This window comes from Globicephala melas, chromosome 3 (assembly GCF_963455315.2).
Source record: "Globicephala melas chromosome 3, mGloMel1.2, whole genome shotgun sequence".
NCBI lineage: Eukaryota > Metazoa > Chordata > Mammalia > Artiodactyla > Delphinidae > Globicephala > Globicephala melas.
In genome coordinates, this window is record NC_083316.1 from 97,923,073 (window position 1) to 97,949,232 (window position 26,160).

The following is a 26,160-nucleotide window of genomic DNA, read 5'->3' on the forward strand; positions in this document are numbered from 1 at the left end:
AATCTATTTTCATATTAAACTTGGCTACTGTAGTCTATATGTGCTCAATCACCCTGCACAGCTGCAATCTCAAACCAGCTGCAGCTCAGTGACAGCTGACAGAATCACTTTCAGGGCCAGTGAGTGAGGTCAGGGGCTTTGCAGCCAGGAACCCTGCCCCAATCATGCTGCAGGTGGTCTAGTGAAGACACCGTTCTCCTTGCAGCTGGATACTAGACGCCACCACTCACCCTTCTGATGCTACTACCACTGAATTTTGCCCACCCCCGCTAGAGCTAAGACCATTGCTGCTTCTACCACCTATCACCAGAATGGATTCTGTATAGTTTGTCATTCTCTCCATCCCACCTGATTGGCAGAACTTAGGACATGTGCTATGCCTGGTTGCAAGGAGGCTAAGAAGGTAAGTGTCTCTTATTTTCAGCCTCTGAGGTAGGAAATAGGTAGAGGTATTCTCCAACAATAGGAAGCAGGTTCAGAGACTCAGCAGCAAAAAAGAGAAAAATACTGTTTCCCTGTAACATCCCTTCATGCCCTCCCAGCTCTCCACACACCATGAGAGCTAAGTCACAAAGCTTAGTGTCTCCCTTATAAGAGTAACCCCTTAGAAAAGAGACATCCATAAGGTCGGAGCAAAGAAGACAAACTTAGGAGGAGTTCTGACTAGCAGAGATTAAGTAGAATTCTTACTGGGAAAGGGAGAAAGATTAGGAGGGTAGATAATAGGGGGTGTGGTTGGCCTGGGGTCTTCAGGGACCCAACACCCCTTTTCCCCTTCCGGGGCCAGGGCCTGAGAGATGGGGGAGAGAAGAGGATAGAAAGACCAGATAGATATTGACTCTGAGAAGACACTGCTATGCAAGTGACTTTGAATCATCATAAAGTGACTGCGGCAGAATGTTAACGGCCTTGTTTGTTTATGCAATAATGTGCTGAAGGTCCTATTCCTGTTTCCCTTGGCTCCTGGCTGGCATGGAAGAGATTTATTTTTGTTTGTTTGAAAATTTTTTTTTAGACTCACATAGAAGTTGCTAAAATAATTCCGAGAGCGAGAGACAATGCACAGCAGATTCTAGGAATACCTGAGCCCACATGCTGATGCAAACACGTTTCAGAGGCTGGATAGACTTGAGTTGGGGCCAAGTGCAGGTAGGTTGAGGATCACTGAGACGTCTCAGTTATGTTGAGAGAATAAACCTCAAGTTCTATCTGCCACATACTTTATCAGTAGCTTGGGGGAGAAACAGAGGCCAGCAGGGCTTTAAGGACCACTCCTACCCCTGCCAAATCTTTCCTCTATCTTAATGTGACCTTTAGGCTAGAAAAGGGAGGAGGGAGAAATCCTGAAAGATTGCATTTACCCCAAATAGACCGAGTTACCTTTAACTGGTACCTTTAAGTCTCTGCTTCTGCCTCCCCCCACAAGAATGAGGACACGAGAACAAGCTAAGAGCATTAGAGAACAGTGTACACTAATAAAGCAACCCTCTTTTGTAGTGTATCATACACCTCACTCTGCCTGCGACTAGCCAGAGCCCAGCTGTGAGTCTGGGAAGTGGTGTATTAGCTTCCCAGCAATGGCTGAGAAAGCCTTCATTCTCGCTCTTGTGGGCCTGTGGCTGAGCACACCTCATGGAAGATCACAGTTGGGTTGATTTTGCACTGACATTTCTGAAAGTAAGAATAACGCACACAACCTTTTTTTCTTTTATTCTTTTCGCAGTTTTTTTTTTTTTAAAACAGAATAACGGGATTATTGGAAAGACCACAACGCAAGATTGAAGCAAGTACCCTGCATGAAGATCTGGGTACTTGTGCCAGGTGGAGCTTGGCGACGGAACCGATACTCCGCTTGCTAGGCTCCCTCGTGAGATTGCGTTTGAAGAAGTTTGGCGCTGCTCAGTCGCCGTAGCTACGCCCTTCTCGGCAGCGGGCGGGAGCGTGGAGACCGCAGTTTACTGAGTTGTCCCCCTGGCTTACCGTTGGTGGCCATATGCCCAAGGCTCACATTTACATCTTGATTCGAGTCTACATTCCAAACGCCCGCGGACTTCCTTGTGCCCAGTAAGCAAAGAAGCTCGCCGTTGGCCTGATGCTAGGATAGCGTCACGGGTAGACGAGCCTTTGTAGGGAGCAGGGGGCGGGGTGACGGGCACCAACCCTCCGGAAGAAGAGGGCCCCGCCTCCAGGCCACGCACCCTCCTGGTTGGAGGCAGCGCGGGGGAGGGGCGAGGTCCTGGCTCAAAGCCCAGGAGTGACCTTTCTTATTACAAGGGCTTTTTTAACTTTCAGCGCCTTGGAGTCTAGCCTTTCCGGGTTTCGGTGAGCCCCAGAATCAAGGGGTACAACGTCAAAAGGCATATGTGGACAAAGGGCTAAGAGTGCAAGGGGCTGGTGTAGGGGCGAGTTTTCAGTGACAGGACTGCGTTGGAGATTTAGGCTTGAGTTACAGAGAGACTTTTCTTGCTCTGCTTGAGAGTTGAAACCAAACTTTCAGAGTTGTAGAACCATAGCTGTCTGTTTGGCATCTCCAGCCATAGCTTCACTTCGCTTACTGTAGGCAGTTTGCCCAAAATTGAAATCGTGTTCCCTCCAAAAGCTGATCTTCTCCCACTATTCCTTATTTTGATGAATGGCCCACCGTAACCTAGATTCTCAAGCCAGAAATATGGGGGTTATTTCTATCGTTCTCGTACATTCTATTAATCAAAAAGACCTATTGACTCCATTTCCAAAAATAGGTAACTAATAAGAACCTACTGTATAGCATAGGGACCTCTACTCGATACTCTGTAATGCCCTATATGGGAAAAGACTCTAAAAAAGAGTGGATATATGTGTATGTATAACTGATTCACTTTGCTGTACTACAGAAACTACACAACATTGTAAATCAACTATACGCCAATAAAAGTTAATTAAAAAAAAATCTCCAAATTACCCTCTCTTCAACATTTCCTCTGCATTACTTCTGGTCTCAATTTTTCCCAATAGGTTTCTATCTGTTACCCCTGCCCACCTACAATCAATTCTCAATTATGGGGCAGAGTGATCTTTCCATGATGTAAACATTTCTCTGGAGTAATCCTGCTTAAAATATTTTAAGCACAAAATTCAAACACCTAAATGTGCTCTGACTCTGCTTGCTTTCATGCCCATACCCCATCTCCAATCTAGCTAGTACTTCTGTTGCCTGGGCAGTATTCAGTATAGTTCCCTGTGCTATACAGTAGAACCTTGTTGTTTATCCATTTTATATATAATAGTTTACATCTACTAACCCCAAACTCCCAATCCATCCCTCCCCACCCTCCTTCCTCTTTGCAACCACAAGTCTGCTCTATGTCTGTGAGTCTGTTTCTGTTTTGTTGATAGGTTCATTTGTGTTATATTTTAGATTCCACATATAAGTGATATCATATGGTATTTGTCTTTCTCTTTCTGACTTACTTCACCTAGTATGATAATCTCTAAGCCCATCAATGCAGTAAGCAACAAAATTAAGAACCATTAAAAGATACTGCCTATGGGCAACTTGTGTGTCAACATACGTTAATGGGTGTTTTTTATGTGCATGTGCTTAGTTTGCTCTGCTGAACCTCTTTGTACTTACACTTTTTCTTATCAGTTCCACAGGAAAGAGAAAAGCTGGAATAGAAATTCAAAACAATAAGAAAATCATACATGGGTTGCTTTGTCTGTTAGTGCATAGACTCACTTTGGCTTGAGGAAACGTTTTGAAATTGATTTTAGAAAAGATTATCAAAGAGAACTTTAATAATGCACTTAATATTTGCAATGTCTACAGCACATAGCTCATTGTGTTTACTTTTTCTGTTTTTTTTTTTTTTTTTTTTTTTTTTTGCGGTATGCGGGGCTCTCACTGTTGTGGCCTCTCCAGTTGCAGAGCACAGCCTCTGGACATGCAGGCTCAGCGGCCATGGCTCACGGGCCCAGCCACTCCGCAGCACGTGGGATCTTCCTGGACCGGGGCACGAACCCGCGTCCCCCGCATCGGCAGGCGGACTCTCAACCACTGCGCCACCAGGGAAGCCCCTTTTTCTGGTTTTGATCATCCTGGTTTAATAAAAGAAAACTATTAGGATACTGATTCATTTATGTTAGTTCATTAGCTATAACTTAACATTTGCAAACATTTCTGTTAACCTCAGAAATTAGAATTTAAACTTGATGTGATGCAGTATTAATGTTTCTTAATTTTTGTTGAGAAGAGAAAAAGAATTGCTTATCTATAGACGTTGTTGAAAGGTTTGTGATTTTCCTGTCATTTTATGTATTTTATTTTTGCTATTTCCTGATTATCTTTTTCAGTGTTTCTAGTTTTATTTTGTTGTGAGACATATCATGGGAGAAGGCATAGGTTTTTACCAAAATTTGTTTCCAGAAACTTGATTTTTATCAATGAAACATTTCTTTTTTGTTGTTGTTGTTGTTGTACGCGGGCCTCTCACTGTTGTGGCCTCTCCCGTTGCAGAGCACAGGCTCCGGACGCGCAGGCTCAGTGGCCATGGCTCACGGGCCCAGCTGCTCCGCGGCATGTGGGATCTTTTCGGACCGGGGCACGAACCCGTGTCCCCTGCATCGGCAGGTGGACTCTCAGCCACTGCGCCACCAGGGAAGCCCCTGCCCATTTTTTAATTGGGTTGTTTGTTGTTTTGATTTTGAGCTGCATGAGCTGTTTGTATATTTTGGAGATTAATCCCTTGTCAGTTGCTTTGTTTACAAATATTTTCTGCCATTCTGAGGGTTGTCTTTTTGTCTTGTTTATGGTTTCCTTTGCTGTGCAAAAGCTTTTAAGTTTAATTAGGTCCCATTTCTTTATTTTTATTTTCATTACTCTAGGAGGTGGGTCAGAAAACATCTGTGATTTATGTCAGAGTGTTCTGCCTATGTTTTCCTGTAAACGTTTTATAGTGTCTGGCCTTACATTTAGGTCTTTAATCCATTTTGAGTTTTTTTGTGTGTATGGTATTAGGGAGTGTTCTGATTTCATTCTTTTACATGTAGCTGTCCAGTTTTCCCAGCACCATTTGTTGAAGAGATTGTCTTTTCTCCATTGTATATTCTTGCCTCCTTTTTCATAGATAAGGTGACTATAGGTGTGTAGGTTTATCTCTGGGCTTTCTATTCTGTTCCACTGATATATATTTCTGTTTTTGTGCCAGTACCATACTGTCTTGATTACTGTAGCTTTTAGTATAGTCTGAAGTCAGGGAGCCTGATTCCTCCAGCTCCGTTTTTTCTTTTTCAAGATTGCTTTGGCTATTCGGGGTCTTTTGTGTTTCCATACAAATTGTAAAATTTTTTGTTCTAATTCTGTGAAAAATGCCACTGGTAATTTGATAGGGATTGCATTGAATCTGTAGATTGCTTTTGGTAGTATAGTTATCATCACAATATTGATTCTCCCAATCCAAGAACATGGTATATCTCTCCATCTGTTTGTGTCGTTTTTGATTTCTTTCGTCAGTATCTTAGTTTTCTGAGTACAGTTCTTTTGCCTCCTTAGGTATTTATTCCTGGGTATTTTATTCTTTTTGTTGCAGTGGTAAATGGGATTGTTTCCTTAATTTCTCTTTCTGATCTTTCATTGCTAGTGTATAGGAATTTTACATCAGGAAGTGTTTTAATATAGCCACTATGAAAAACAGTATGGAGGTTCCTCAAGTAATTAAAAATAGAACTGCCATATGATCCAGCAATTCCACTTCTGGGTGTATATCCAAAGAGAACAAAATCATTATGTTGAAGAGACATCTGCACTGTCATGGTCATTGCAGCATTATTTCATAGTCAAGACATGGAAACAACCTAAATGTTGACAGCTAAATGGATAAACAAATTGTGATACACACACACACACACATCAGAATATTATTCAGCCATGAATAACTGAACTTTGAATTCATGAGTATTTCATGAATAATTGAACTTCTTTCAATTGATATGTCTGTGAGTTTCATTTATATTGTTGTATGTGGATTTTGATTTTGATTCTCATTGTTACATACTACTATTATGGACATATACCACAGTTTATTTATCCATTCTAGTGTTGATAGGCATTAATAGTGTAGTTGGCAGTTTTGGCCTATTATAAACAGTGATGTTATAAACATTCTAGTTCCTATACTTTTGTAAATCCATCTATGTATTAGGTGTACACCTAAGACGGAAGGAAGAAAATAGAGAACAAAATTATATAGTTCTAAAATTAAATGTCTTTAAAATATAAATGATAGATGATAGACTCAGACATGACCATCTACTTAAGCAAATAATCTGAAATATTTTCCATTAGATATCACACATGGCTCTACTGATGTTCAAAGAGAGAAAATTTAACCAAATAGACTTAAATGAAATTAAACACATCTTTGTCTGTCTTTGATGATTCAAATGTACCCTGGAAGGACCTTACATATATAAATAAAAGTAGTTAATTTTGGACGGTCACAGTGGTGAAAGACTGTTTAGAATAGATCAGTTTAAGCAGATTGCATTATATAAACTGAAAAAATCCAGCTCTGGGGAAATTTTTTAGAGTATTTAAAGTTTTGTCTTTTCATCTTTATTTTCATTTAAGAAAACTTTTTTTTTTCTGAAAATAATTGGCTCTGAAAAGTATCTTTTAATAAAGATTTTTAAAAACTTTTTTCTAAACCTCTAACCCGTAAAAAAACTCACTGAATTACTATGCCTGCATTAATTTCCATCTACTGTTAATTTAAAACTCAGTGGATTTTCTTAAACTAAACATACTGTGTAACCAGCACTGAGATCCAGAAATAGATCATTACTGTACTACAGTACTATACGATCTGCAGTTGCCGAATCCATGGATGCAGAACTGTGTATAAGGAGGAACCACATAGAGGGATGGCCGATTATAAGTTATACTCAGATTTTCAACTGTGTGGAGGGTTGTTCAACAATCCTCTCATTGTTCGAGGGTCAACTGTACATTGTGATTCAGCTTCTCCTTCTGCCAGATTCTGCCTTTCTCACATTCTTCCAGGTGAACTTCCTAAGAGCATTGTCCATCAACTTTCCCATTAAAAATCCCCATTTTCAGGAAACCCGATCTAAGAAAGTACCAGCACAAATCCCAGAACATCCATATGGAGAACTATTAGGCTTGCTAAGGAATGAGGAAAACTAGGTGCTGCCGTTGCTGCAGGATTTGGCTAATATGTACCAATATACCATGAGGAGACAAGAGTAGATGCACAGGATTGTATATGTTAAGGATGCTGAACGAAGGGGAACAGAACAAAAAAGAAAGTTGTGGATGGGGGAGTTTATCAATATGGGAGATAGTCCTGTGAAATAGAATTTAACACTCTGGCATCTACAGTGGGAGATCATGCTATTCTCTCCTAAGATAGCTATTAGAAACATTTAAAAAAATACTGACACAAAATAAATTAGGTAGAAATGTCAGAGTTATCAGGGCTGATGATGGAAAAAGGATTCAAAGATTCAGAAAGAGAGCTAGGTAGGATATATTACATAAAGCTGGATAAACAGCTGACAGTATTTCACGCGAAGGCCTAGAGGACATGCCAGGTGACAGTACTAAGCAAGTAACTGGTGAAAGGGGAACAAAAATTGTTTAGGAGCTCAGGGATGGCTGTTCCGTCTAGGCAAAGAATGACAGTAAGAGATGCTGTTTTAGGACTGGGAATCCTGATAGCAATTAATTTGATTGCATCTCAAAATAACAAAGAGGGGATGGTAGTGCTTAGCAAGCAAAAGCAAGGTAAGTGCAATTATCACAACGAGCAACAAGATCTGTGCGGCAGATGAGGAAGCTTGACTCACAGTGAGATATAGAAATGGTTAACAGGATATGTTAGTCCTTACAGACATATGAATATGCAGCGAGCAAGCATTTTGCATAATATGTGCAATCAAAATAAATAAAAATAAATGATAAGGAGGCAGAGGGAAGCTGCCCATTAAAAAGTCACAATTCTTTTTTCCTAGATTCCAGATGTGATCTGATTCTCAGACCATGAACCCATTAACTGGAAGAGAGGCCTATGATGAAAGATCATTTTTCACTGTGACAAATGTATAACAGTAATTCCCCTGTACTTTACCTAGGTGACCCCGAACTTTAATTCAGGTGCCTCAGCACTGGGAAAAGGGAAATGTCCAGATCATTCCAGGGTTGATGTAAACATGAACATAGTGTGGACAGAAATTCCATATATTAAAAGGAATAAAATAGAATGTCTAGAACCCAAAATATGTTATGTGCAGATTAAACACCACAGAAAAAATATCAGTGAGCTTAAAGACATAACAATAGAAATTATCCATACAGATATATTTAGCTCTGGTGAAATATGGGATGGTACTAAGAACTCTAACAACAGTGTTATTAGAGTTCCAGGAAGGAGGTGGATAGGAATTGAATAAATAATGGCTAATATTTTCCAAATTTGTTCAAAATTATAAGGCTGCATGTCCTAGAAGCTCAAAAAATTCTAATCAAGAAAAAGAAAAGAAAAGCCACATAATTCAAATTTTGTAAAATCATTGTTAAAGAGAAAATTTTAAAAGCAGCCAGAGAAAAGAGAGATTAAGTGCAGGAGAATACCATAAGAAAGTTGTTGACTTTTTATCAGAAACAATGCAAACCAGAATATTTTGGAACAACATCTTTAAAATGTTGAAAAAATGTCTGTCAACCTAAAATTCAATATCTAGAAAAAATATTCTTCAGAAATGAAGCTAAAATAAAAATATGTTCAGGAAAAGAAAAACGTGGAGAATTCATCACCCAAGGATCTGCACAAGAAGAAAATTTACAGTAAATTTCTTCAGGCTGAAGAAAGAGTAAACCAGAGTTTTACTAAGAAATAAAAAATACTGTGAATAGTCACTATGTAGATAAATTTTTTTTTTTTTTTGTGGTACGCGGGCCTCTCACTGTTGTGGCCTCTCCCGTTGCAGAGCACAGACTCCGGACGCGCAGGCTCAGTGGCCATGGCTCATGGGCCCAGCTGCTCCGCGGCACGTGGGATCTTCCCGGACCGGGGCACGAACCCGTGTCCCCTACATCGGCAGGCAGACTCTCAACCACTGCACCACCAGGGAAGCCCTATGTAGGTAAATTTTTAAAAATTCCTTCATTTTAAAATTTCTTTAAAATGTATTTTATTGTTTAAATTATAAAATAATAATATATTTGTGGGGTTTATGCCAATGAAGATGTAGATTATTTGACAATAAAAGTATAAAGAAGAGGAGGGCATAATAGAAATATACTGTTATACATTTCTTACATTAAAACTCAAGAGGCATGATATTACTTGAAGAAAGACTGTGATAAGATGCATATTGCAAACCCTAGAGCTCCTACTGCCTAAACTTAAAAGTTATAGCTAGTAAGACCATGGTAAAGAAAAATTGAATATTGAAAACATTTAAATAGTCATAAAGAATGCAGGGACGGAGAATAAAAAATATATGGGACACGTCCTCCTCAGCATCATGGCCGCCCTCAGACCTCTCATGAAGCCAAAGATCAAAAAGAGAACCAAGAAATCCATCCAGCACCAGTCAGACCGATATGTCATCATTAAGCAGAACTGGCAGAAGCCCAGGGGCATGACAATAGGGTGTGCAGGAGATTCAGGGGCCAGATTTTGATGTCCAACTTTGGTTACTGGAACAGCAAGAAAACAAAGCACTTGCTGACCAGTGACTTCTGAAAGTTTCTGTCCACAGTGTCAAGGAGCTTGAAATGCTGCTGATGTGGAGCATATATTACTGGGCTGTGATTTCTCACATCGTCTCCTCTAAGAACCACAGAGCCATTGTGGAAAGAGCAGCCTAGCCGGCTGTCAGTCACCAATCCCAATGCCAGGCTGCACAGCGAAGAAAATGAAGAGACAACTTGTGTGCACATTGTATTCGTGTTAATAAAACCATAAGACTCAAAAAAGTGTACATATAGGACAAATTGAAAACAAATAGCTGAATGGTACACTTAGAAACAACCATGTAAATCATTAGATTAATTATAAATGCTCTAAACTTTCTAAAAAAAAGCCAAAGAATATTACACTGGATTTAAGTGCTAAATCCAATTTTATATCATCTAGAGGAAGTGCATTTTAAATATGGAGTTACAGATAGTCCAACAGTAAGAGAATGGGAAAATATACAGAGAAGTCTTCACAACCAGGAATATTGACAAAGATGAGAAGGGGAATTTCATAAAAATGAAAGTGTCAATTCTGAATCCCTGTGAACCTAATACCAGAGATTCATAAATCTATGAAGCAAAAACTGAGAAAAATCTGCAAGCAAAATTAGACAAATCCACATTACAGTTGAAATTTCTGCAGAAAATTACTAAGGATATAAAAGATGTGAATAAAATATCGACCAGCAGGACATACCTGAAATTTATAGAAGAATTCACCAAACAATGGAACATACAAAGTCTTTTTCAAAGAGCACATTCAACAGGTGGAACAAAAAATAAAATTAATTAATGAATAACTGAAAAAAAGAAACTGAACAGTTGTTTGGGACACCTTCCATCTGATTTCACATTAAATGGAGGCATATTGTGGAAATGAATCCTTAGTGGTTATCCAGACTTTAAAAGTACTCACATCAGTTATTAAAGCTAATAGGAGCAATTTCAGTTTAAAAGCAGGACTTCCTGTCCACTTAATACTACAGTAGTATTGACTACATTACTTGGAAATACCCTATGTCTAATTTTCCATTCCTTAACTGGAGGAGAATATTGTCTCGAATGCAGATGCCTCAGATAGCTTGTAATTTTATGTAACCAATTTCAATGGACTTTATGCCATTTTTAGCTTGTCACCTATGTGTGATTATCCCAGAAAACAATCTTTTTTTCCCCCAAACTCACTATTTATGTACTTATTATGTTTAAACTAATTACTGAACCTTAGTACTTCCCCATTGAAGAATGGGCTTATAAGTATACTTCCTCATGATTATATGATTTTTAGACTAGATGGTTTATTTGGTAGACTTCCTAGCATCATCTCCCTGGGCTCTAAGTTATTTAATACATTAATTTTGGGCAGTTCATCATGATGGTGTTAATTTTTTATTATAGCCTATTTAGTAGTTTTATCTTCTAAGATCACAAAGATTTTCTGTGATATTTTCTTAAACAAATTGTGGTATATCCAAACAATAAAAAGAAAGAAACTACTAGGCACACAACATTGACGAATCTCAAAAAATGTGCTGAGCTACCTAGGACACAAAAGAACACATACCATATGAACCCATGTATATACTATTACAGAAGAGGTAAACCTAATCTATAGTAATCTCTGGCCTAGGCAACAACTGATAACATATCAGTTGTTGCCTAGGCCAGAGGTGAGGGTGGGTAAAACGCAAATGGATACAAGGAAGATTTGGGGGGTGATGGAAATATTCTGTATCCTGATAGGGTTGATGATCATATGGGTGTATACATTTGACAAGCTCACCAAACTGCAAACTTAAAATAGGTGCTTTTTTATTGCATGTAAGTCACACTTCAGTAAAGTTAATAAGGAAAAACAAACAAACAACTATTGTGTAGGGAGAAGAATGGAAGCAGGGAGACTAGCTAAAGTGCTGTGAATAATCTGAGCAATGATGGTTTAAACAGTAGAAATGGAAAACAAGAAGATAGATTTAGGATATGTTTTGAAGGCAAATTGTACATGATATGTTGATAATTTATATACGTATGTTTCAGAATGAGGATTCTGATGGACAGTGAGAAATAAGGAAAAATCCCTGAAAGTTTGACTTAAAAAATTGGATAGTGTTATTTATTCAAAACAGTTCATCTGAGAAAAGAGTTTGGTAATTGAGTTCTATGAAGAATCAAGAGTACTATTTTGGCTGTGTTAATTTTAAGATGCTTTTTAAAAACACCTGTGGGGGGGCTTCCCTGGTGGCGCAGTGGTTGAGAGTCCACCTGCCGATGCAGGGGACACGGGTTCGTGCCCCGGTCCGGGAAGATATCACATGCCGCGGACCGGCTGGGCCCGTGAGCCATGGCCGCTGAGCCTGCGCGTCCGGAGTCTGTGCTCCGCAATGGGAGAGGCCACAACAGTGAGAGGCCCGCTTACCACAACCCCCCCCCCCCAAAAAAAACCAAAAAAAACACCTGTGGACAAATATCCAGCAGGGTGTTGGGTATATGATTCTGGAGTTCTAGGGCATGTTTGAATCTTAAGGTACAGATGTGGAAGTCATAGCAGACAAGTTCTATTTAAAGCCATAGGCTTGAAAAAATATCGCCTAGAGAGCCCAGGACATTTAGTGGTGGAGGAGGAGAAAATGAACCAGCAAAGGAGACTGTGATGAAGCAGCTAAGAATGCAGGCACTCAGGTACAAGCACATGGGGTCGTAGACATTAAGAGATGAGAGAGTTTTGTGAGGAAAAGTGAGCAGTTATGTTGGAAGCAATGGAAATGTCTGGTTAAGGAAAGAACGGTGATCACTGGATAAATTTTTGTGTGTGTGACCCTGACAAGATCTTTTTCTGGAATAGAAGGGGTGGAAACTTGATTGGACTGGATGTAGAAGATCATATTGACATGACTATATTTGTCAAGAAAATGTACAGTGAATTGGGAAGGAATGGAAGAGTGGTGGGAAGATGATTCAGGTCAAAGTTCTGGGAGGTTTTATTTGATTTGATTTGAAAAAAACCAATATTAGTGCTTGTTTGTATGCTGGTGGTAATATTCCATCAAGAACTGAGAATTGGTTGAAGCAGGAGAGGGCGTGTTTGAGGAAAGTCTTTGAGAAAACACGGGATGCAAACCCCAAGTGGAGGAATTTGTATTTGATACCATGCTTCATTTTGGGTTACATAGCATTATGCTAAGAGAATGTATTGATGTCATTGTGCTCTATGCTTTAATACTCAATTTAGAACTAAAAAAGAAGACTGAGAAAAATAAGATTTGGTTCAAGTTAAGATTCGGTTAACATTCTCTGATTTCTTTTTTGGTTTGGAACACACAATTTTCCCAGTTTTGCCTATCCTTCAGGAATATCTTGCCTTCATTAGATAACTATTATAAAGTTAAAATGAAAAGAGAGCATTTTCTAAAGGTTATACTATTTAAGGTTGTATTTATTGAAGGAAAAAAAATCTAAACAATTTTATCCTGATGGGAAAAATAGTTTCACCTGAGCCACAAATGAGACGAAACAAAAGACAGAATCTGAGAATTTGTTTGCAGGGTCTTCTGTTCAAAAGAATACAGCCCTTTGAAAAATCTGTAGCCATAGTAACAGCCATTCCCAGTCCTGTGATCTACAGAGCATAGGACCCTGTTAGATGTCACAAAATTATACACCATTGCACGCCAGTCACTAGTGAAAGGTTGAATTTTTTTTTTTTTTGATTGCTTTGGGTCTTGGTTGCTGTGCGCGGGTTTTCTCTAGTTGCGGCGAGCAGGGGCTACTCTTGGTTGCGGTGCACGGGCTTCTCATTGTGGTGGCTTCTCTTGTTGCGGAGCACAGGCTCTAGGCACATGGGCTTCAGTAGTTGCAGCACATGGGCTCAGGAGTTGTGGCTCGTGGGCTCTAGAGAGCAGGCTAAGTAGTTATGGCGCATGGGCTTAGTTGCTCCGAGACATGGGGGATCTTCCCGGACCAGGGATTGAACCTGCGTCCCTTGCATTGGTAGGCGGGCTCAACCACTGGGCCACCAGGGAAGTCCGAAACGTTGACTTTTTATTGTTAGTTCTTGAACAGCCACCAACAATCATTTGGAGCTAACGACACACTCTTCATCTAATGTGGTGAATGGAGCTAATGAAATAGTTAAGGGCCAGAGCAAGAAGTGAGGAAAAAGCTGTGACTTTAAAATCCCAAGAAACAAAGGATGTCTTAAAAATGAGAAGAAAACTTGAGATTGTGAAAGCCTGAGGTCGGGTCTCAGGAAAAAAGAATGTGAAAAAAGCAGATTATTTTCCCAAATACTGGCATTTAAGCTTCTAGTACTTCCACGGGGGTGACCACCAAGATCGTGAGAGGATCTCCTACTCTTGCTGGTAGATCTGCAGAGCTTGGGCTATCCCCTCACCTCTTCTCCTACCTCCTTCAAACATAGATAATAACACTAAAACAGGTGTATCAGCGAGGATCCTTTAGGTGCAAGTCACTGAATAAACTAAAAGTGGCTTAAACAACGAGAATAATTCGCTACCTCGCATAACAGGAAGTCCCAAGGTCAGCTCTATCAGAGTTGGTTACCTGCTCAGCTCCATGATGTGAGGGCTCCTGTCACTCTCTCTGGGACTCTCTTGACTTTCCCCTTTGGGGCACAAAAAGAATACAAGTAGCTCCTAACATAGAGGCCTCACGTGGCAGTGCCAAAGGCGGGAACAAGCGAGTCCCTATTTTATTTCTCCTTTTTTAATTATGAGGAAAACAATCCCAGAGGCCTCTCACTAGACTTTCCTCTTTGTCTTGTTTTTCTAATACGTGACCATGTGTAACAAATCACTGATAAGGGAAATGAAATTATAATGGCTGGCATAGACTGATGAGCATCTACCCCTGGGGGTAGGGAAGCCCCTTAAAGATACACAAAAAACTAGTTCCTAAATAAAGCTGGGTTTCTGTCAGCAGAGTAGAGAGGATAACTGTGACCGCTGAGAAGAGGGGGCAATGCACGCACAGTGATTAGCAGAGTGACTGGTGCCCAAATGCACTTAATAAATATTAGCTGCTATTACTGTCCTATCAAGCCGCTCTTACGGGAAATACAATAGAAGAGCCCAGCCTCACACCCCAGACTACGTATTCTGACCGCCATCCAACCTGTCATCAAATAGTACAGTTAACCCTTAGCTGTAGCTTTACTTTCTTTCCTTGACTATAAATCCTTTTCCCTTGTCATCCTGTTTGTCTCAAAAAGTAGTAGCTAATGAGTTGTCTGCCTCCAGCCTCATCGATTTTCAAAAACTTTGCATATCGTAGCCAGACTGATCTTTCTAAAGGCAGATCTAATCATGTCACCATCTTCCTTAAGAGCTTAATCACAATTCCTCATTGCATTACATCTGAAGGTTGAACTCTTCAGAATCATGTCCATGTAGTTGTTCTTCAATGCAGGTGGAGGGAGGCTCCTCTGTCCTTCAGCTCCACCATATGGAACATGCAGTCCCCTTGGTGCAGGAGGAGAGAAACAGAAGACTCCCAAGGAGGGTCTCCATTGTCCATGAAGAGTGAGGTGCCCAGCCCATCTATAAGGGGCTGAGAAGCACCGTCTTGCATTCACCCAGAAGGGGAGGAGGACATACTTTTAGGGAACACTATTGTAATAGATCCAGAGATGTGCCTCCCAGATCCCCCTTCAGGGAAGGGCTTGCTGCCCAGTTTCAGAGAATTTGTCTCAGTGGCTGAGAGCTGCTTTGCCTGCGGTCACGCCTTTCCTGGGGTAGCCAGGCAGAGGGGTAAAGACATGGCCGTTTTGGCCCATGCACATAACTCCAAGAGGCACTGGTCACTCGAGGACTCCCTGCTGGGGTGGCCAGGGCTTCCTTGTGCTTGCTTCACAGTTCGACTTCTTCCTCTTCTCTATCCTGTTTCATTGTTTCTTTCATATGTTTTGATCCTTTATGAACATCTTGTACCCCATACTCTACATGGTATCTGCTTCTGGAAATTACAACCTGCAACAACTAGTAATTTCGAGCAGAAAGTCCTTTAACCCTCAACTCTCTTTTCTCCCTCAATGATCATTATCTAAGTTGAAAAATTTTCACTCCAGATTTATAGAAATACAGTTACCTGAATGCATCACCAAAATTTCACAGATAAAATACATATTATTAAGTAATTACATGCTGCCAAGTGCTTTTTTTAAAATAAATTTATTTATTTTTGATTGTGTTGGGTCTTCGTTGCTGCGCGCGGGCTTTCTCTAGTTGCGGAGAGCAGGGGCTACTCTTCCTTGTGGTGCACGGGCTTCTCATTGCAGTAGCTTCTCTTGTTGCAGAGCACGGGCTCTAGGCGCACAGGCTTCAGTAGTTGTGGTGCATGGGCTCGGCAGTTGTGGCTCGCGGGCTCTAGAGTGCAGGCTCAGTAGTTGTGGCACACAGGCTTAGTTGCTCTGCGGCATGTGGTATCTCCCCGGACCAGGTATCGAACCCATGTCCCCTGAACTGGCAGGTGGATTCTTAACCACTGTGCCACAAGGGAAGTCCCCAAGTACTCTTTTTTGTTTTGTTTTTCTTTTTTACTCTCTCATTTTCTCTAAGGTTCCCTATGAGTAGATAGATGCGTAGAAGAAAAGTCATCTGCCCAGACCCAATAGTTATTAAACCAGGGAGTTCAGACTCTGATCCTCCTTCGCCCTTTATAACTTTACAGCCTGTTTCCTTTATAACTAGTTTAAACCACCACTGCCTGGAGCACCCTTTCCCCCTTCTCTTTGAGGGGCTCACTGGTACTCACTTAGGTCAGCATCAGTACCTCCAAAAAACTTCCAAAGTTATCCCCTATCCTTGCATGGGCTGTCATGCTGTGTTCCGATAGCGAATACCCAAACATTTATCCCCACCTTGGTACTTATCAATACTGTATTATAGTCGTCGTTGCCTGTCTAGCATCTCTAATGGCTGACCAGCGCCTGGTGCATCCTTCTTTACCTACTTCTTGAAAGGATTTTTAGTGATTTAGTGTCAGCATGTAGTAGGTACTGAAAAGTGTTTACTGAGTGAATTTAATAATGCTCTTTTCTTTCTCTAGTTTTGCACTAACTCTATCATCCTAGGAGATTCAGTTAAAAGAGGAAAAAATACTGCCATTCTAGAATGTATGCAACAAACATCTGCGAGTCTAAAGGAATTTGGTTCATTAATATTTCTTTTCCAGTTCTGATAGTTGGCTATACTCGTGGCTGACTACACAGTGTGACGTAGCGCAGATAACTTGAGAAGGGCAGAGGTGTCTAGTGAATGGAGAACTCTTCCTAGACAGAACTATTTTCTGTTCATTTTTTTTTTCACAAATCCATGTTCAACATCTATGACATGCAAGACCCCTTCAGGGATTACTATCTCAGTCAGTTTAGATAATCACATTCAAGATATATGTGTGTAACAGGAATTATGATATGAGTATTCACATTCTGGTTCTCTTCCCTGCCCCCAAATACTATCCCCATTAATTTTATTTGAAATTAAGCAAGATGAGGGGAGAAATATTCTGAGCAAAATGTTTTATTGTCTGATAACAAATGAAAATTATGCAAGTGGAAAAAAACTGAACCACTCTACAAAAGAACCATGTTGGGAGATTATAATATCCTTCATGGAACAGTACTTTATTAAAAGCCAGAAAAAATACTTTATCAATGGTAGCATCCAAAAATCTGCCATTAATCTATGACAGGGATGCCAATGAGAGTATCATCTTCCAGGTAGAAAGTTCATTTACTTAACTGAATAAAAAGAGAGTATTTTATAGCATTTTAATTTCACTCCTCATTGCTATGTGCTTTAAATAAGACAATTGCCCTTATTTTTCATAGAAAAATAAAAAACACATGTACATTGTCTATGCAATTTAAAATAAAAATATGTACATATTTTATTGACTTCATTTTAATTATTATTAAATATGCAAATATAAAGACATGACATGAGAACCCACTTTGTCTTGCACAATATTTAATAACTATGTCCTATAAATGGGTGTGACCAAGAGAGTTCCACGGTGTGACAAGGTGGGCAAGGTGAAGATTACAAATAACACTCACTCAATTGTTGGCCTGCAGAAACCAGTGCTCAGGTGAATGTCAAAGTCAGGCCACGTTTCCCAGCTGTGACGACAGCCTTTCTACTCCATTTTTGGACACTCCTCACATTTTTAAAAGTACACCCACCAGGTCCCCCTCGCTCCCTCCTGAATTTTTTCCTTCCCTTTTGTCTTTGTGTCTTTCTACCTTTCCTTCCATCTGGCTTTCCCTCCAATTCTCTCTCGTTTCTTCAAACTAGTATCCAGCACCTGCTCTGAGTTCAGCCACATTCTGACCCGGAGGGATACAAAGATGAATAAGTCAGCCGATTATTGTTTCCAGGGGCCTTTATTTTCGCCTCTCTCCTCATTTTAGACTTAACATTTGCTTTCCTATCTATCACAATAAGGCTTCAAACTATTGAAGTTTCTGTAACTGTCTCCTTCCAAATCAAAAAGTTACTCCTTTACTCTTTCATTGGATCACGTCAGAATATGTTCCACTTATGTGCAAGGGATGCTAATGGAATAAGGATGTCTCTCACAGAGCAATTTTCATATTTTCAGCATCCTGGGTTGTGTTTATCCTTAAAGGATATATCTACCTGTAAGAATTGTGGGCTCTAGGTAAGACATATTTTTGAGGATGTAGGTCTTGAGAAAAGGATTTGTGAATGTTGTTCAGAGTTGAGCTCATGGAGAGAGAGGGTTTGGGAAGCAGTTAGTCCTCTGGTCCATTCCCAGCTTGGCCATTTACTAGTTATGTGAAGCTGAGACCCTCGGTTTCCTCATCAGAATTCAGTAATGGGAATTAAATCAGCTGCAATTTGTAAGGTGTTATAAGTTAATGTCTGTGTTATAATTCTTAAGCTATTCCTACCCTAAACTTCTCCTCTTCATGTACTTGTCTAAAACCTCAATAATGAGGAGTTGGATCCTTAGCATATATTATTATTATTTCTAGATGCTTCTCGTTTTTTGCCAGTGTGCATGGCTAAAAAGCAGTGTGATGTGCTTAAGTTGGCTGATTCTACCTCTGAAAACCTGATTGTGAGCCTTCCTTCCCAAATTCACATTGCAGTATCATTAAATTGATAGCTTGAAATAGGTCATATTGGGAAAATTAATAAACACTACAAAAAATGGCTCTGTTTTCTTCTGGAGGGAGAAAAAAAAATTGTTAACCCTTTACTAGCACACCGCTGCCAAGAGTCCAGGCAGAGAAAATCCTCTTTTTTCTTTTCCCAAATAACAGAATAGGACACGACAAGTCCCGAGTTTCCATTTCCCTATGACTGTGCTTCTGCTAGGAGGGGAACATATTTCCGAATTCTCTCCAAACCCAACTCTACCTTCTGATCAAGGTGGCCTTAATGTTCTCTTCTGCCTTTTGTTTCCAGAGTTGAGTTCAGTTTCTCTCCATGATTGCAGTAGTCTTGACCCCTAAGCAATAGTATTTTTTTTTTTTTTTAATTTTTAGTTTTGGCTGCATTGGGTCTTCATTGCTGCACGTGGGCTTTCTCTAGCTGTGGCGAGCGGGGGCTACTCTTCATTGCGGTGCGTGGGCTTCTCACTGTGGTGGCTTCTCTTGTTGCAGAGCACGGGCTCTAGGTGCTCGGGCTTCAGTAGTTGTGGCACGTGGGCTCACTAGTTGTGGCTCATGCGCTCTAGAGCACAGGCTCAGTAGTTGTGGCACACAGGCTTAGTTGCTCCGCGGCATGTGGGATCTTCCTGAACCAGGGATCGAACCTGTGTCCCCTGCATTGGCAGGCGGATTCTTAACCACTGCACCACCAGGGAAGTCCCTAAAATAGTCTTGAATGAAGTCTTCCTTGCCTATTTAACCCCATCAATGCAGTTTTTCTTTGACACTGTCCCAGTTTTTTGACACTGACAATTCCATTTTTTTTTTGCAATACCAATCTCTATTCACACCCCTCTTAAAGCATGTACAATATTTCATGCTCCTAACATGTAGTGCCTCTGAGCTGTCAAATTCTTTGACCATTTATTAGAGAGTCTGGCTTATTTTGTCTCTATGATTAAAAAAAAAGGACAGGTTGTCTGATATTTACAGAGAATCCCAGGTAAATTTTATTGACATCATTTGAAAAGTACTTAGTGGATTCTTTTTTAAATATAAAAACTATTTTCAAAGAACAGATTGAAAAATAGAAAGTTGTTCCCTTTTAGTTCCCCAAATTTTATCAGGTTCTGCAGGTTATTTCCCACAGCTGTGCTTTATGAGAGGCAATGAATCGTATTTATTCAGCAGCTTCTCCGGGGCTGTGAACGCTGAGCTCTTGCTCAGAATTAGCATAAGTAAGCAGCACATTCCTGGTTGTCAGGCACTTTTGAGCCTCCAAGTCACCCTCAAGGGAGGCATAACACAGACCAGCCTACAGTGCTTCCACCTATTTCAGCTCTGTGCTTGCTGCCCTACCGATCACTTTAAAATGCAAATATCTCCTTTACTATTTGAGGATTCATGCCTGCTTCTCCCTTTCTCATTAAATTATCCCTACACCCACCCCACACCAAGGTGGGTCTCTGGATTGCAGACCAGTTGCCAAGAACCTTAAGAAGAACTGAAAACCTTTCACCTTCTACCCCACTTTCCTCTCCTTTTTTATTTGCTGTGGTCTCTGTGGCTGAGAACTATTTCTGGAGCCGTGCAGGCTGACAGTCGAGCCTTAGTGTGCTTCTTACTTCAGCGTTTCACCCAAGTAGATCTCAATCTCATGCTGGCCTCCGGAATAGAGGCTCCTTAGAATATTTTGCTCCCTTCGCACCTGCCTTTAATGGTAACTAGAAGTAGATATAATGATCTCCAGGTGCACCTATAACCATCCTCAAACAATCTGGATTTCAATTATTCAGTTTACTGTGGCCAGGGACCAGGACTCACCTTTCTTAGGGAATTGTAAGTTCTACTTATTCCCTATTTCCTCTCCATTTGGGCTCTTTACTGCCCTTCCTGTCCCCTGCCTCCCACCATCAAATCAGGAGAATCTTTGGCTGTCATGGTGTCATGGTAGGAAGTCTGCCTCTAACTCTGTCTTCAAATCTATTCAGACTCAGGATTTTGCCTTTAGAATCCCAAATGCCTTCTTTTTGCTATAAAATTATTTTCTTTATGAATGTCTCACAGTTTAGGTGCGTGAATGGTGAAAAGACCATGGTCTTATAAAAAAACCCAAAAGATTAAAAGAGGAGAACTTCTGCTGATATTTCAAAATATTATGCCACCACATAAATACCGTGCCGACTGAAGAAGGCATTTTAGTGTAGATGCTGTCTTTTAGTATCTTTAAGCAGAAATCCACTTAAAAGATATAAAAGCCCAAGCTCTACTTTTTATGTTCCTTAACCTCAAATAAAAGGGAAGTTGATTTGGGCAGAGATTAAACATAACAAATACAAAACTCACTTTCCTACCCATAGATGAGTTCCATTTAAAATAAATATTTTTTATCAAATCATCCCATTGTACACTTGAAATATCTTAGTTTTATTTCTCAATTATACCTCAATAATGCTAAAAAATAGAATAATATTTTTTCAGGAGCAATTTTGTACTGGTGACTGTAAATTATGATTTAAATCCGGCACAGTCACTGGTAAGTGTTGCTTGAAATGCAGGCAGGGGATAAGCAAGCCCTTCACACAGTTTACAAAATGAAAGTAGGATACTACCACAAAGTCACAATTATCTTTCACAATGTGTATTAATATTTTCCTGCTGAAAATTCCATGCATTTTACCTGTTAATGAAGACCGTTTAAGTTAAAATTCCCTTTCTGAACGGGAATACTGTCCATATATACTATATATATACACACACACACTAATATTATACTTCTATTATTATACTATTATATATAATTATATATACTATTATATTTATGTAGTTATATGTACATAATATATTTACTATTAAACTAGTTATTTACTATTAAGCTATTTAACTATCACAATTAAGCAAGTTTTCAAAGAGATTCTTTCCAAATGTGTGCTTCTTTTCACAATATACATTATAAATATTTCAACAAGGAAAAGAATAAGAAATGTTTGCAGAGTTCTTGTACACAACACACTTTTGTTCAGAAATAGTGACTTCAAGGATTCTATTCAAAAATAAAGCTTTGAAGGAAGTTGAAGAGGAAGCCCTTACTCCTTGCCCCTTCATTTCTTTGTGTCCTGAAATTTGTGACTCAGTGCAATGAAAATAATCAGAATGAAACCTTGCCCAGAGGGAAGTCCTCTCAAATTCTGGCGGGGTTCCACTGTCCTCCTCCAGCATCATCCCTCATTTTCTTTGGAATATTGTAAATTTTAAGACCTGCTAGTAGAATCTATATCAAATATATTTTATTGGGAAAGAGATTTTGAGGTGGAATAAAAGCATATTTTCTTAATCCTTTCATATTCTGATCGATTTACTTTAATCTGGATTAACTAAAATTCCTGAAGACCCTAAGAAATTACATGAGATTTCACTTCAGAGAACATTCTTCTCATATGTAAAACTACAATGCAATTAGGAAGCCAGGAATGGTGTTTGAACTCAGTACTCTTGAAGCTGAGAAAAGAAGTTTATTTGCCTTTACACAATTTTCATTCTTTTTGTGGCTATTCTTAAGTCTCACTCAGGGCAAGATTCTCTATTGCTAATAAGCGTTCCCAGTAATTTAGGCCACCTCCTGTTTTCCCAAATATTTGTTGGTGCAAATAAAATCTGTTTTTCTCTTATGTTTTTTCCCCCCGTATTTGCAGGGGCCTGTATTGATGTATTTAATTTTGAAAAGTGTTATCGGATACCTTAAAAGAGAGTCAGTCCTTCTCATGCTGAGAAGTTAAACCTAAGATATGTATTGTTGAGTTTTAAAGGTATGTTGGGTGTAGTTTGAATCAAAATATAGGCCATGTGGCACATTTGAAATGCACCTTATGCCCTTGGGAGTGCCCCAGAGAGAAGGGTATTCATCTTCCAGAGCAGATGGAATGTTGTGATTAGAGACCCCAGTGACTGTTAATGGTAGGTGGCATGGCATATATATCATGACATTTGGATAGTAAAAACAGATGTTTCTAATAAAATTTTCAGATCAAAGCTCTAAAAGCAGACACTCTAATTTGAATAACTTTGTAGATGTTTCTGGGTGACCAGTAGCAGAAAGTTATTTTGCAATAGTTAACAGTTTTCCTGAGCTACAATCATCAAGCTCCCTACTGATTAATAAAAACATGCCAAGTTCTTTGAGGTTAAGTTACTTGGGTAAGTTACTTCAGTTCCCTCAGCATGAATTTGTTTATTCGTTACATGTACATAGGACCTGGCTCTGTAAGCACACGGTAATCACCTGATTTTCAACAAATGAGTGCACACCTACCTTATTAATTGGTAGGTATTTTAAAGATTAAATGAGATAAAATAATATCATGTAAGCAAAAGTTTCATCATGCACTTGGCATCCATTAAACACTAACCATTTGAGTGTCTTTATCCCTTTTTCACAAAGTGTCTTCACATCGAATACCTTATTTAGACCAGACAATTTCTAGTTTTTATTTAGGGTACATGTTACCTTCATTTTCCAACAAAGCACTGAGATTCAGAGAAACTAATTGGCTTTCCAGTGTCCATGTGGCCAGTGCATATCTGAGCCTGGAGTTAATATTCAGATATTCAAGGTTCTGTTTCAGGTCCTAATTTCCAGCCCTGTTTCCACTACTATCCATCTGCTTCCACTTTTGGGGTCTGGTTTTCTCCTCTATAAATTGAAGGAGTTGAAGTTGTTGGGTATGGTATCAACTAATATATGGCACAATCAACCACATAGTCTCAGTATCCCACAGCAATAGGCATTTACCTGGTTCACAGATCTGTAGGTCACCTGAGGGTCTCATGTTCTAGGCTGGGTACATCCCTGGCTGGCTCAGCCCTGTAGGTCTCTAATCCTTCTCCTCAGCTAGCCCAGGCTTACTCTCCTGCTCTGACAGATGTGAAAGAGAGCAGGCACAATAGCACAAACTATTTTCTATTAACATTCCATTAACCCAAGCAGATCATGTGGCAAACCCGAAAGCAAGGGGAGGGAAGTATCTTCTGTCTCTTTCCTGGGAGAAGGTACTGCCAGGTCGTATGTGAAGAATGTGGATAAGGACAGGGTAAAGAACTGAGGACATTAATGCCGTGTATTTCAACCGCTAAGATTGCTTTTAGCTCCAGCACATTGTGATTTTCTTCCAATTTACATTTGGTTGGCAGAGTCTCTTTTCCTTATTTCTTTTCTTAATGTTTTTCTTTTTTAAAAAAGTGTTATTTTTTAAAATTAATTTTTATTGGAGTATATTTGCTTTACAATGTTGTGTTAGTTTCTGCTGTACAGCAAAGTGAATCAGTTATGTGTATACATATATCCCCTCTTTTTAAGATTTCCTTCCCGTTTAGGTCACCACAGAGCACTGAGTAGAGTTCCCTGTGCTATACAGTAGGCTATCATCAGTTATCTATTTTGTACATAGTAGTGTATATATGTCAGTCCTAATCTCCCAGTTCATCCCACCCCCCCCTTCCCCCCTTGGTATCCATAAGTTTGTTCTCTACATCTCTGTCTCTATTTCTGCTTTGCAAATAAGTTCATCTGTACCACTTTTCTAGATTCCACATATAAGATATATTATATGATATTTTTCTCTTTCTGACTTACCTCACTGTGTATGACAGACTCTAGGTCTATCCTCGTCTCTGCAAATGGCACTATTTCATTCCTTTTTACAGCTGAGTAATATTCCAGTGTATATATGTACCACATCTTCTTTAACCCATTCCTCTGTTGATGGACATTTAGGTTGCTTCCATGACCTGGCTATTGTAAATAGTGCTGCAATGAACATTGGGGTGCATGTGTCTTTTTGAATTATGGTTTTCTTTGGGTATATGCCCAGTAGTGGGATTGCTGAGTTATATGGTAGTTCTATTTTTAGTTTTTTGAGGAACCTCCATACTGTTCTCCATAGTGGGGCTGTACCAATTTACATTCCCACCAACAGTGCAAGAGGGTTCCCTTTTCTCCACATCCTCTCCAGCATTCATTGTTTGTAGATTTTTTGATGATGGCCATTCTGACCAGTGTGAGGTGATACCCCATAACCTCTTCACACTCTTTTCAGATCAAAATCCCTATATTCTGCATCTAGGAAGGACTAATTATTTCCCTCTTTTCTGTTTAAACAAAAAAACCTGCATCTGTGTGAACCCTGAGAGCATATTCACAATGAAGAAAATATAGTGCTCCAACCTCCTATGAGATTGTCCTTTAATATTGCCTTCTGGAACAATATGTTCAGGGAACGGCAAGATCAACATATAAAAAAAACACAGAATGGCAAACTGACATGAGTTTTCTGCCCTTCAATGAATTCCTGTTTGCCCTAGGCAACTTGAAAAACATTGACACTAATTATTAGAAAAGTGCAAATCGTAATGTTTTTGTTTCTATGTCCATCATTGATATTGACCTATAATTTCCTTTTTTTGTGATATCTTTGTCTGGTTTTGGTATCAGGGTGATGGTGGCCTCATAGAATGAGTTTGGGAGTGTTCCTCCCTCTGCAATTTTTTTGGAAGAGTTTGAGAAGGATAGGAGTTAGCTCTTCTCTAAATGTTTGATAGAATTCGCCTGTGAAGCCATCTGGTCCTGGACTTTTCTTTGTTGGAAGATTTTTAATTACAGTTTCAATTTCATTACTTGTGATTTGTCTGTTTATATTTTCTAATTCTTCCTGGTTCAGTCTTGGAAAGTTGTACCTTTCCAATAATTTGTCCATTTCTTCTAGGTTGTCAATTTTATTGGCATATAGTTGCTTGAAGTAGTCTCTTTTGATCCTTTGTATTTCTGTGGTGTCAGTAGTAAATTCTCCTTTTTCATTTCTAATTTTATTGATTTGAGTCCTCTCTCTTTTTTTCTTGATGAGTCTGGCTAAAGGTTTATCAATTTTGTTTATTTTCTCAAAGAACCAACTCTTAGTTTTACTGACCTTATTTATTTATTACTATTGCTTTCTTAATTTCTATTTAGTTTATTTCTGCTCTGATCTTTTTGATTTCTTTCCTCCTACTAACTTTGGGGCTTTTTTTTGTTGTTCTTCTTTCTCTAGTTGCTTTAGGTGTAAGGTTAGATTGTTTATTTGAGATTTTTCTAGTTTCTTGAGGTGAGATTGAATTGCTATAAACTTCCCTTTTAGAACTGCTTTTGCTGAGTCCCATAGGTTTTTGGTCATCATGTTTTCATTGTCATTTGTTTCTAGGTATTTTTTGATTTCCTCTTTGATTTCTTCAGTGATCTCTTGGTTATTTAGTA

General features: G+C 39.4%; 1 protein-coding gene and 1 pseudogene across 5 annotated transcripts in view; both read left to right on the forward strand.

Annotated features, from left to right (window-relative positions):
* Positions 1 to 1,931: 1,931 nt before the first annotated feature.
* The window catches only part of HSD17B4 (hydroxysteroid 17-beta dehydrogenase 4), a 179,896-nt gene continuing 155,667 nt past the window's right edge, over positions 1,932 to 26,160 (forward strand). For 4 of the 5 annotated variants that reach the window (XM_070045175.1, XM_060296143.1, XM_070045178.1 and 1 more), the window contains exons 1-2: positions 1,932 to 2,064; positions 3,902 to 9,137. The gene's annotated coding sequence lies outside the window, so the exon portion shown is untranslated. Of the gene's footprint in view, positions 2,065 to 3,901; positions 9,142 to 26,160 lie in introns of all 5 variants that reach the window. The other variant, XM_070045176.1, reaches the window with a different exon arrangement.
* Positions 9,526 to 10,743, forward strand: LOC115860292 (large ribosomal subunit protein eL32-like; annotated as a pseudogene).